Source organism: Palaemon carinicauda, chromosome 3 (assembly GCF_036898095.1).
Source record: "Palaemon carinicauda isolate YSFRI2023 chromosome 3, ASM3689809v2, whole genome shotgun sequence".
Taxonomy (NCBI): Eukaryota; Metazoa; Arthropoda; class Malacostraca; order Decapoda; family Palaemonidae; genus Palaemon; species Palaemon carinicauda.
The window spans coordinates 50372956-50385891 of record NC_090727.1 but is presented as its reverse complement, the minus strand read 5'-3'; the positions used below and the strand labels follow the sequence as shown (position 1 = coordinate 50385891).

General features: G+C 35.9%; 1 pseudogene; it reads right to left on the bottom strand.

Moving 5' to 3' along the window:
- Nucleotides 1-1292: 1292 nt before the first annotated feature.
- Nucleotides 1293-12936, bottom strand: part of LOC137631801 (uncharacterized) — a 28190-nt pseudogene continuing 16546 nt past the window's right edge.

Below are 12936 nucleotides of genomic sequence, written 5' to 3'. Positions count from 1 at the left end.
ATGACTGGAATTCTTGCTAAATATTTGACAGTTAACCCGAGGGTTTGGTTCCATTTTCTGTGTTTGTAAATATCTATTTGTTTCTTTAACTGTTCCTATTCATAACATATAATTATATACTTTTATGTTACATATTATGGCCTTCAGTCCACCTATTGAAGAGATATTAATGTTGAGTCATCCAACCCCTTTGGGAAGTTGATTAAGCTTGAGATTTTTATTGGTATATATACTTCCTGTGAATTCACTAACTGAACTAGTAATGTTTTAAATCATTAGATAGAAAAATCTGCTTTACCTTTGTATAGGTAAAACTCGTTTTGAAATACTCGTCCATTTTACAAATGGAAATATGTCTGTATAAGGTAAAAAGGTTTCACAATGATATAAGACGTATATAAAACTGTGTATTTTTATAGATTACATAGTTTTATACACGTCTTAAGCCCTGTCCACACGATCCAGCATGCCCGACGGGCAAACAGTGATACCAGGCCACAATAGCCATAGTTGGTGAAAATGAGCGTTGATGCCGTCAAAAGCATGAAAACTAAAGGCAGGGATCTGGCAACACTGTATGATGCCAGATCCCTATCTGTGGTTTTCCCGCTTCTGACATCATTAACCCTCATTCTTACTAAATATTGTGATCTGGTATCACTGTTTGCCCATCGGGCCTGCTCGATCGTGTGGACAGGGCTTTATATCATTACGGAACCTTTTTGACATAACAAGGAAGTATGGCATTGTACTTATTTGCACCATGTATGTATAAAGTTTCTAAATTGATGGGATTAAAATCAGGGTAAGTTCACTACACTCTTGCAGTTGATTTACTGTACATTGGGAATTACTGAAAAGGTTACAGCATACAGAAGTTCCTCTAAGTGTAATAGTAATGACTAGCTTGTATATTACTTTTGCTTTACTAAACTTTATCTGTGAATGGTTTGCTGACAATGTTGCCTTTTATTTTCAAACTTTCGGTAATGATTTGATATTAGGAAAAAAAATTAAGTGACAAGGACTGAAGAAAACCTTTAACTATTATTTTGATAATGTATTTCCCATTTCAAAAGAATACAGCTGCATTAAATATTTATACAAAATGGTTTATAGTTTGTTAAAATTTTATATTTACATTTATTACAGAAACGTAAAAAACCAGCACTTTTTTTTATTCATATACAAAGGTGTAGTGCCATTATTTTATAAATATTTCCGGATACAAGTAAAAATTATAGTAATGCAATTTAGTCTTTAAAAAAAGGAGGAAGAATTAAAATAAGTTATCAATGAAATATATTATGAAATATAGTTCTGAATAAGAAAATTTAAACTATAGATGATAAAACGCACCATTGGAAGAAGAAATTGTAATGCCTTGGTTTTGAATAAGATTATTTTTGCTTTAATTTAACCTTTTTGCACTGACGACATCCGGCCTCTTCTAAACAATCTGATCTAGAAATGTCTACAGAACCCAAAACAAGAATCTAAAGAAAGCTATGACCAATACTTATGAGATCCCAAACACTTCATATAATTGACAAATAACAATTGATCTCGTTTGCCATGTCCTCTGAAAACACTATGTATTGGAGATTAGGGGCTGCTAGAATCACTTTCTCAAGGATGTGAGAAACACTGTCAGAGTTTTTACCCAGCGTTCCACTGAATTCTATTTTCGTCAGTTCGCTCAGTGTTTTGAGACCCTATCGAAGAAGAGAGCAGGTGTTGACGATCCAAGCCTCGTCTAAACGCAAGGAGAACTCCCTTAAAACAGGGCAATAATTTAAACAGTGGAGAGCCTCTGCCAAATCTTCTGTAGTGCTCACTTGGATCGAGAGCATCAGCAGTGCTTTGCCGGCATCCCTGAATAGAATGGAATAGCTCTGTCCAGGTACAAGGGGTTCCCAGACAGGTTTGAACCATCGGGAGAGAGCAGCAGTTTTAGCCCATTGAAGTGGGTGGAACATAGCTCCAGGTAAACATTTATCCTACTTCCAAATAACCAAATAGCAGTGCTCGTCAATTGCAGGTGGGTGATTTCACAGTTGTCATCGTGATTTTTAAACTTTTTGGAAAACACTTCGAATTTTGGATGAGCGCCAATGAGGGATGCGAAATTTAATATCATTGCCAAATCGAACTTGTCTCTGAGTTCGTTCTGACAGCAGGGCATATCGTAATTCAAGTGGTAAGTGGAATAAAAGCGTGAAAACATTCGAAATCTAATGGACAACTGACGTAAACTCTAGATAGTACAGGAAAACTGACTTCTAGAGACTCATTTCTGCGAGCGGCCTCCATGACTTCCCCTCTCGATTTCCCTTTGAAAAAGAGCTCGAAAAGGTCGTACTTACTGGAGAAGGACCCTTCTCTGTTGATGCCTATTTCTTTCAGAGTCCTGCCACATATCTGTGGTAGCAGAGCCATAGCTTCTCTTCTAAAGAAGACCTAACGAACGAAGATTTTCTTCAGATTAGGGGAACTTGAAAGCATCGTCTTGATGAGAGAGATATCACCAATTACTAGTGATCGGGCGTCGAGGAACTCCATGTGAAATGGGGCGAGAGCTTTCACTAATTCGTCTAATTCTTGGCACTTGGGTGACTTCATAATCTGTAAAGACAAGAAATCCACTGATACAGATCCTTAGTGTTAACTGAAATACAGGTTACAAGAAAAACTATTATTTACAAAGCTGAAAAACAACGCAAGAAGAGGAATCAAGACAATGATTGATCAATTTCTGTTAAATCTAATAGACCAGGGGTGGCCAACCTTTTGTTTCCCATGCACCAAATTTTTCACTTCTAATTCATATGCGCCACACAAACTTTTAATCCTCTAATTATGGTGATTTGGACATATTTTGCGGTTATACATATACTCATTATATATATATATATATATATATATATATATATATATATATATATATATATATATTATTCGGTTTATGACGAAGTTTTGATGGTGTATGATTTTCAATACAATTGGAGTAATATTAGTGAAGAAAAATTTACTATTTTTTTTTAATCGGGATTTTTGCTAATAAATCAAAACATTTTTGATCAAATGATTTGAATCTTGTATATGACGAAGGTGTTTTATATGTCCAAACTCTAAAAAATATATAGAAAGGGTGTATTTTGAATAATTAAAAAAAGAAATGCAGAATATAGCACTGTCCCCTTAAATTCTTTTTGTATTTCTTTTCTAGAAATCAGTATTATTATTAGAATTTTTCTTTATTTTTCATAAGCCGGCATGTTTTTTTCTTTTATTATCTCTGGGGTATAGTGCGCCACTTGTAATCGTGTAATGCGCCACTGTTGGCGCATGCGCCATAGGTTGGCCACCCCTGTAATAGACTATTGTATCAGATAAAAGTAGTTGCATAGCTTATGCCGATGGGTCACCAATATATGATCAACATAACATGGACTAAAAATTAATACGTTTATCCAGTCTTCAATCTAAAATTATTTTAACATCACTCTTATTACAATTCTTCATTTATTCATCCATTTTATTGTTTCAATTGTTGTTATAACTGTTTGATCCTTCATCTGGTGTTGGACCGTAGCATATTATTATAATCTAAAATTATTATTATTATTATCATCATTATTATTATTATTATTATTACTATTATTAGCTAAGCTACAATCCGAGTTGGAAAAGCAGTATGCTATAAGCCCAAGGACTCCAACTGGGGAAAATAACTTCGTGAGGAAAGGAAATAGATAAAGAAGAGGAAGAGAAATAAGAAAGAATAGTGTGCCCGAGTGTTCCCGCAAGCAAGAGAACTCTAAGCCAAGACAGTGAAAGACCATGGTACAGAGGCTATGGTTGGATTTTGGGGTGTCCTTCTCCTAGAAGAGCTGCTTACCATAGGAAAAGAGTCTTTTCTTCCCCTTACCATGAGGAAAGTAGCCATTGAACAATTACAGTGCATTAGTCAACCCCTGAGCTTAGAATTGATTGGTCATCTCAGTATTGTCAGGTGTGTGAGGATAGAGGAGAATGTGGAAAAAATAGACCAGAGTATTCGGTGTATGTATGGAAAATGGAGTCGTAACCGGAAAGTGATCCAATGTAGTGGTGCCTGGCCAATAATTCTCTAGCAGTAGTGTCTCAACAGGTAGCTGGTGCCCTGGACAAGCTACTACTAACAGAGCATAAACAGACACTTATTGTTAATTACAGAGATAGGAAAAAGAAATATTGTTTTACATTAACAGTATATGAGTTAAGGAGATTTTCTTGTGAAAAACCGTAAGTTAGGATAAATCATCATTCTCACTCTAGTCGTATAGATTACATCTTTGAGCAACGATATGCAGTTAACAAAGAATACGAAGAAAAAAATGGAAACCTGCTAAACCAAGGAAAGTTCTGTGAGTGGTGATACAGATTGAATAGGCAAAGAGACATAAGACATTAAGCAATTTTACCTTTTTGGAGCCATTGGGCTTATATCATCCTGCTTTTTCTGCTAGGGTTGCAGTTTAGCTTGTAATGATGATAATACCCGAAGCCACAAGAGGTAAAGCACTAACAAACAAACCCTTACCTCGATTAATTCTGATGCAAAATCTCCAACATCGTAGCAAAATAGGAGCTGAATCACTAACTTGCAAAGAGGCTTCACGTGAGTATAATTCAGTCCCGAGTTCAGTATTGCATTGATTTATTGGCTAATCAAAGAGCGCATGGATTTGTAGTGCTTGTTGCAGAGGACACTTCTCGACCAGTAATAGTCCCTCAGTGCAATTAGGTGCGACTGTAAAAGAAATTATAATGAGTTTATACTTAATTTCCATTGATGTTAGTCCTCTGACTGATACGTTCTCTCAACGCATCCACAACCAAGAAGGAGCAAGGTACCAATCCTTCGTGTAAACTAACTCTAACTTCAGCCTTCCTTTCTGAACAGAACAATTTCTGGCCAAGAAATCTTGTTACAGCCTGGGGTTGCCAGGTTGGCATTTTTTCAGGTTAAAAAAAGATGGCCTATTTGAAATTGGTTAGTTGGCCATTAATAATATCATGAAAAAAAAGATGGGCCTTAAACACTATATTTTTAGGCCTTTTCAACTAATGGGTTGGCCTTTTAAAGCTGCGGTTGATTAGAAAATGGCCTATTCTCATTTAAAAAACCTAGCAAACCTGCGCTGTACTGTTATTACTGTTGTTTTTATACACCGTTTAACCAACTTAGGTAGCCTTTCTGGCGTTTTCTTCTTCCTTGAACACTTAGATAGTTCTTCACTTTGTATTTTAATGAATATACGCGTACTCTCTAGCATCTACGTTTATAAATGAACATTATTCCCTGAAATTACCTTCCAGCCTCTATTCCTGTATTCTTTTAAAGATAGGATCAACTATGCCCTTCCTTTTGGATCAACTATGCCCTTCCTTTTATTAAACTATCATTTCATTTTCTCATAATCTAAAAAAAGAATTCTGAAACCATCCATAAAATAATGCATGATTCCTTTATAATCACCACTGTGAGCTTTCTTCCTATTAATTTGGAATTGTTTATTCCCATTTGGATCTTAACGTTTCTAATATTAATTCTACCCATAATAACATCTCAATTGGATAGTGCTTTGCTGTTCTCCATCTTAATTAGAGCTTTCTTCACTTCTATATATCGCATTAGATTTTAATTAAAATTGTTATCAAGCATCTAATAGTTAATGAAATAGAGTTGGCTTTTGAAAAAACTAAAACACATGAAAAAATATTGCACATATATAAACATAAATGTATATGGATTCTTGTAGGTAACAGAAAGACGTCTGGAGACGAATGCATCCATGTAGGGCTGCACAGAAAAGAGGTAAATTGATGCCAGAGCTTGGAGGTATTTGAGAGCAGAAAATGGGTCCACCGGTTGAACACTGTGAGGTGTAGACCTACTCTAAGTCTAGAGACCCTGGGTGAACTTACCACCAACTTAGTAGTCCTGCTCACCAAGAATCTGGGCATATAAAATGCAATTTCTAACAGCCTCTTCCTTCGCTGATGCCAAAGCTTGGAGTTATTTGGGAGCAGAAAAGGGGTCTACCAGATGAACACCATGAGGTATAGACCTACTCTAAGTCTAGAGATCCTAGGGGAACTTACCGCCAACTCTTTAGTAGTCCTGCTCACCAAGAATCTAGGCATATAAAATGCAACTTCTAACAGCCTCTTCCTTCGGACCATAAATCGCTTGCAAGAGGAGTCTAGTTCCCTGGCCATAAAGTACTCGTTGAGTACCGGCAAGCAGTAGCTCACGATGTGGACGGCAGACGCCACTGCGGAATGGAAGACCAATGAGTTTGGCGTCGAGATTTTGGGCCCTTTTGTTGGTACTTTCACCTGAAAGAGACGAAAAAATTAATTGTTCTGTAAATGTATTAGAGAGTAAGGAGGTGTAACAGTATTGCAAATTGTTCGTGAATTTATGAGTTATTATTCTAGATGAGTGATTGATTGATTTGAGGTTTTCTGGCATCCTGACATCTAAGGTCATTGACGCCGATCTAGATGAGTGAGCATAGTTTTTATTTTTTTAACTAAACTTTATTGCAGAGGCATAACACATACGTCAGTTGTTATGAAAATATAAAGTATGCTTATTCTAGATACTGGGGAGAAGGATTGAAAAGGTGAGAGATGAACAAGCAGGATATAGAAAAGGTAGAAGTTCCACTGACCAAATTTTCATTTTGAGATATGCTGTGCAGCAATGCTTAGAGTATAGAAATCCACTTTTGACGGCATTTGTGAACTATGAAAAATGCCTTTGATAGCGTACACCGGTCAATTTTGTAGAGAGTCCTGCGTTATTATGGAATTCCTCTTAAATATGTGTATTTGATTAAGGCTGTTCATGAGCATAGCAAGTGCAAAGTTAATGTTAGTGGAGTCTTATCAAATGAATTTCCAGTGAACAAGAGAGTATTCCAAGGGAACGTGTTGTCACCTGTAGATAGAGACAACTGGGGAAATCTAACCGGAGGCCTTTGCGTCAAGAGGCGTAGTTGGGGATATTGATGATGAACCTTTAGGCTATTAGGATAAGTTTTTTCCTATGTATTATCCTACTCCAACGCACCTATAGTTGATGAGTTACAGCTAAAATATATTTTCCATTTCCAATTTTAGATTCATAGAAAACAATTGACGACTCATTGATCAGTTTTTATCTAGATCTGAGTTTTCAAGAGTAGTTCAGTCAAATGATAAACTTCTTATAGAAAAAAAAAAGAATTTCAGAGGATCATGTTATTCTGCATCATAAAACAATCTCTATTTTATAGAATTTGTAAGTGATTACACTGACTTACGAAAAATTCTCTTATTAGTTAAGATATACAACTTTTTAGAAACCAACAAGAAGATATTTCGCAGGAAACAAATATATTAAAAAATGCAATTAGGTTACCAGAATATCAAACGTTAAAAAAATACACGAACAACATACATTGAGAGAGGTCGTTTGCCGAAGTACTTAGTCGTCATCCTACCCCCGGAAGAGGAGGAACTTAACATACAGTAGGAAAGGAGTTGCTTCGTTGCTAACTCGCAATTGATCCGATGTGAATTTGTGGTTGTGTTTGGTATGTGTTTAAGGCGTTCTGGACAATTCTAGTGTCATTTCACGCGTTCTCTTCATTCTGACTGCAGTTGTTGGCTTCTCGTGGCAACCGGTGAGTATTTAAGTGGTTTTGAATTCATAAGCTATGCACTCTTTTAGTAACTGGGATACACATTGTACGAAAATTGAATCTAAAATATGTACAATAACCCACCAAGTTATCAGAACCAGTCGTCCAAAATACTTGAGAGAATTGCTACATATTGCGCAGCCAACAAATCGTGTCGACACTAGAATAATTACAGATGGCATCAAACTGTTGGAACCGAGATATATGCTTACTTTAGGCTCTAGATCTAGAACCTTTAAATATTCGGCCCTGAGACTAAATTATAAGCTCCCACGAAACATTTGAATGATTTTAAGACATTAAGGCTTTCAAGAAGAAACTGAAGACTTTATTATTTAAACAATCTTACAACAATGACGATTTAACCTAATGAACAATACGTGATGTGAAACGATAAATACTCTGAACGAACAAGGTAAATCGACTGTGGAGGTCCTGTAGAGAGTGGGGTTCTCCTGTTGTATAGGACCGGAAAAGCAGCCATCAAAGTAAGTAAAGTTATACCAGATTTTTTATGGTTGCGATTTCTTCCAACTGTAACGTCTTGTGGGAATGTAGTTCGTTAACTTTTTTTATTACTTTCGAAATCAAGTTTCTTCTGGGAAAACCTTTTTTATTGTTGTCTAAATTACGATGCAGTAATGTGAAGGTAATTCAACTATTTACGGAAAGTTGTGATTAAGTGTTACCTGGGAGTAGTGAAACCAGTAAGTAAGTACACATAGGGTTAAGACCAAGCTCTACATAAATACTGTAGGCTACGTACCTTGCTTAAGGCATAATCTTAGGCACGGTCTAGGCGGGGCCCCTCCCCGGTAGGTAAGGTTAGGATAGGCCATGTTCTTGTTAAAATGTGGTCATCTTTTGAAATTTTTACCAACAATCTGTTCCAAACAATTACAAAGGCCCCCCACTTTGTTTGGTTCTTTAAACAATGAACTAATTGTCCGTATATACTCAAGGGAAGTAAAATTGAACTAAGATAATAAGGAATGCGTTGGGTATTACATATACCAAACAACCTTGTTTTTTTTTTGTTGTAGTATTCTGTGCACTTTCGGACAACTATGCATTACCAAGGTAATATTTATTAATGGATATTATTATTATTATTATTGAGTTAAAAGTAATGGCTGCATCGGCAGAGTTTATTTTCTTATCCAATTTTTCTATTTTCCGGATAATTCTCTTCTCTAGAGCGCTGCAATCAGCCAGCAGACTTGAAAAATTCATCAGTCAGGTGAATGACAAAATCGGGAAGACTTTTCAAGTATATTCTCACAAAATACAAGTAAAACTTTTGGTGCAAAATAGTAAAAACTACGGTGCGTTTTGAGGATAAGTCCTTCCTCGTCTTCAGGTAGAGAGTGAGGTGGATGCTGCAGTCAGGTGGTATATATACCCAGGATCAGGATTACAAGTGGAAGGGCTCGAATTTTCATTGGTTTTCATTGGTTGATCGGAGCTGGTATGGTATGGTGTCTGGTGTACGACGATCTCGGCCGGGAATACCAGTCTGTGACCTCATCGGGGGACCTAAATTTTGATTGGCTGAGGCGCGCTCTGAGCCAGCCAGGCTGCTCTCCAGGCTGCTATTTGTCGAGCTGATATTGTCAGTAACACCAAGATTATTGGTAGCGCCCCAGATAGTCGACGTCTACACATCCTAGAAGCTCTACTGATACAGCGAGATAAACCCACCCTTAATACGACCCAAGAGATGTTTTTGTTACCATCAAGCCGTCGTATTGATACATCAAGAAACCCCCATCAAGGAGGACCTAATGAAGACACTACCAACCACGAAAATACCCCGAATTTTGACGCCGAAGTAGGAAATGATCTCAGCCACGTGGGACACTTTTCTGAGCGGGAGAGCAGCCTGGCTGGCTCAGAGCGAGCCTCAGCCAATCAAAATTCAGGTCCCCCGATGACGTCACAGACTGATATTCCCGGCCGAGATCGTCGTACACCAGACACCATACTATACCAGCTCCGATCAACCAATGAAAACCAATGAAAATTCGAGCCCTTTCACTTGTAATCCTGATCCTGGGCATATATACCACCCGACTGCAGCATCCACCTCACTCTCTACCTGAAGACGAGGAAGGACTTATCCTCGAAAAGCGTCGTGGTTTTTACTATTTTGTACCAAAAGTTTTACTTGTATTTTGTGAGAATATACTTGAAAAGTCTTCCCGATTTTGTCATTCACCTGACTGATGAATTTTTCAAGTCTGCTGGCTGATTGCAGCGCTCTAGAGAAAAGAATTATCCGGAAAATAGAAAAATTGGATAAGAAAATAAACTCTGCCGCTGCAGCCATTACTTTTAACTCAACCTGCCTAAAAGAGGGTCTCCTACCACGATATTATTATTATTATTATTATTATTATTATTATTATTATTATTATTATTATTATTATTATTACTTGCTGAGCTATAACATTAGTTGGAAAAGCAGGATGGTATAAGCCTAGAGGGCCCCAACAGGGAAATATGGTGAGAAGCGCTTATTTTTTTTTTTCCTTTTTTTTTTTAATCTTGGTTATTGTTGTCAACTGCTTATCATTGGTATTTTTTTAAATGTTGAGATTAAATTGTTTTGATTTCCTGTTTAATTCTCGCTAAAAATAAACGGTACAAAAGACGTAGGTATATGATGTCCGTGGGAGCTAGTGTAATCTTGGGGCCGCATATTGAAACATATATAGGCCTACTCCATGGAATACAATTTTAACCCGTTACTGAAAACTTTCTTTAAAGGAGTTGGTTATCTTACTGGTACAGTAAACTTCTAGGTTTTCAAAAAAGCTGAATATAAAAGCTTTCCGTGCCTAATATCAAAATTGACAAACTGGTAAAACTTCAGCCATATTCGTATTTAATCTTGTTTAAAAATTCCGCAAATTTTGCGTTAGCAAATCGTTTATCAAATACGTTCTAACAAAAGAATCTTAAAGGGAAAATGGATAAATTACCATTGGCAATACTATTGTCCCATTTGTACATCCGGAAATGATATACGTTAAGAGGAATCTGAGTTCTTATCTAAACACGGTTCTAGAGCTTTCAAATATACAGCCGCAAGACTCCCACTGGACATTCAGAAGTCTGAGATATTAAGGCTTTTAAGAAAATAAATTATGACTTTCTTGTTTTTTAAGTGCTTCGATAATATGGATTTAACAGTTAACACGGAATACACTGTGTGGTACTCTACATATCTATTATTATTATTATTATTATTATTATTATTATTATTATTATTATTATTAAATGTTAAGCTACAACCCTAGTTGGAAAAGCAGAATGCTATAAGCCCATGGGTCCCAACAGGGAAAATAGCCCAGCGAGGAAAGGAAATAAGGAAAAGTAAAATATTTTAAGAATAGTAACAACATTGAAATAAATATTTCCTATATAAACTATAAAAAGTTTTACAAGCCAAGAGGAAGAGAAACTAGATAAAACAGTGTGCCCGAGGGTACCCTCAATCAAGAGATCTCTAACCCAAGACAGTGGAAGACCATGGTACAGAGGCTATGGCACTACACAAGACTAGAGAACTATGGTTTGATTTTGGAGTGTCCTTCTCCTAGAAGAGCTGCTAAGGATGTATAAAGCGATTTTGTAGGACCAGGAAAACAGTCCTTGAAAATATAGAAAATGGAATAAAGGAACTGTGAAACTGTTTGTCAATGTGCATCATCCTCGTGGCAAAGAATGCTGAGACCTTAAAGGTATTTCTGAAACATATTCTGAGGAAATTGGAGTCATGAAATAACATATGACTCATAGACGATAAGAAGGGTTTGTCATAGAAATATCTTATCAAATTACCCATATTTCAGGCCTTATTTTAATTAAATTTTTAAAGTTTTTCAGTGTTTTATTGATCTGATTATTTCATTTACTTTAAGATAAGATTTTTTTTTTCTGGTCCAATCACACAGGGGAACCCTGGGCCCTATAGAACCTACATCAGACATTCTTAGGTATTTAGCGCATCACACATCACATTATTATTATTATTATTATTATTATTATTATTATTACTAGACAAGCTACACCCCTAGTTGGAAAAGGAGGATGCTATAAGCCCAAGGGCTCCAACAGGGAAAAACACCCCAGTGATGAAAGTACATAAAAAAATAAATACACTATAAAAGAAGTAATGAACAGCTAAAATATTTTGAGAACAGTAACGAGATTAAAATTGATCTTTCCATAAAAGCTTAAAAAAAAAAAAAAAAAAAAAAAAAAAAAAATAAGAGGAGGAGAATTAAGATAGGTTAATGTGCCTGAGCGTAGCAAGAGAACTCTCATATGACTCTATGAGAACTCTACCCCAAGACAGTGAAAGGCCATGGTATATAGGCTACGGCACTAACCAAGACTAGGGAACAATGGTTTGATTTTGTTCGTGTTAAATGTCAAGCCCATATTATCGAAACGCTTAGAAAATAAGTCATTTATATAGTTATTATTATTATTATCATTACTAGCTAAGCTACAACCCTAGTTGCAAAAGTAACATGCTATAAACCCAAGGGCTCCAACAGGGAAAAATAGCACAGTGAGGAAAGGAAATAAGGAAATAAATAAATGATGAGAATAAATTAACAATAAATCATTCTAAAAACAGTAACGTCAAAACACATATATCATATATAAACTATTAACAGCGTCAAAACATATTTGTCATATAGATTATGAAAAGACTCATGTCAGCCTGGTCAACATAAAAACATTTGCTCCAACTCTGAACTTTTGAAGTTCTACTGATTTAACTACCCGATTAAGAAGATCATTCCACAACTTGGTAACAGCTGGAATAAAACTTCTAGAATACTGCGTAGTATTGAGCCTCATGATAGTTAGTCTCTATATCTTCAGAGCTTGTTGTAAAGTAGCTTACGATTCTTTTTACTTAATAAATAAACGGAAAACAGATGTGAAATATTGGAAATTATGATAATGATTTTAATTGGATTTAGATATATTGAAGGTAAAATTCTTCATATCGGTAACAACCAATTCGTCAATTATAATTAACCCAAAGGGGCTCGATGATTAATAGTTCTCTTATGTTTTTTTTAGTTGGAAACCTCACAAAAACTATAATCCACTCATATGGTCATAGAAGATCACTTTTATTCAAATGCAGAAAACTGAAAAATATCGGGAAAAG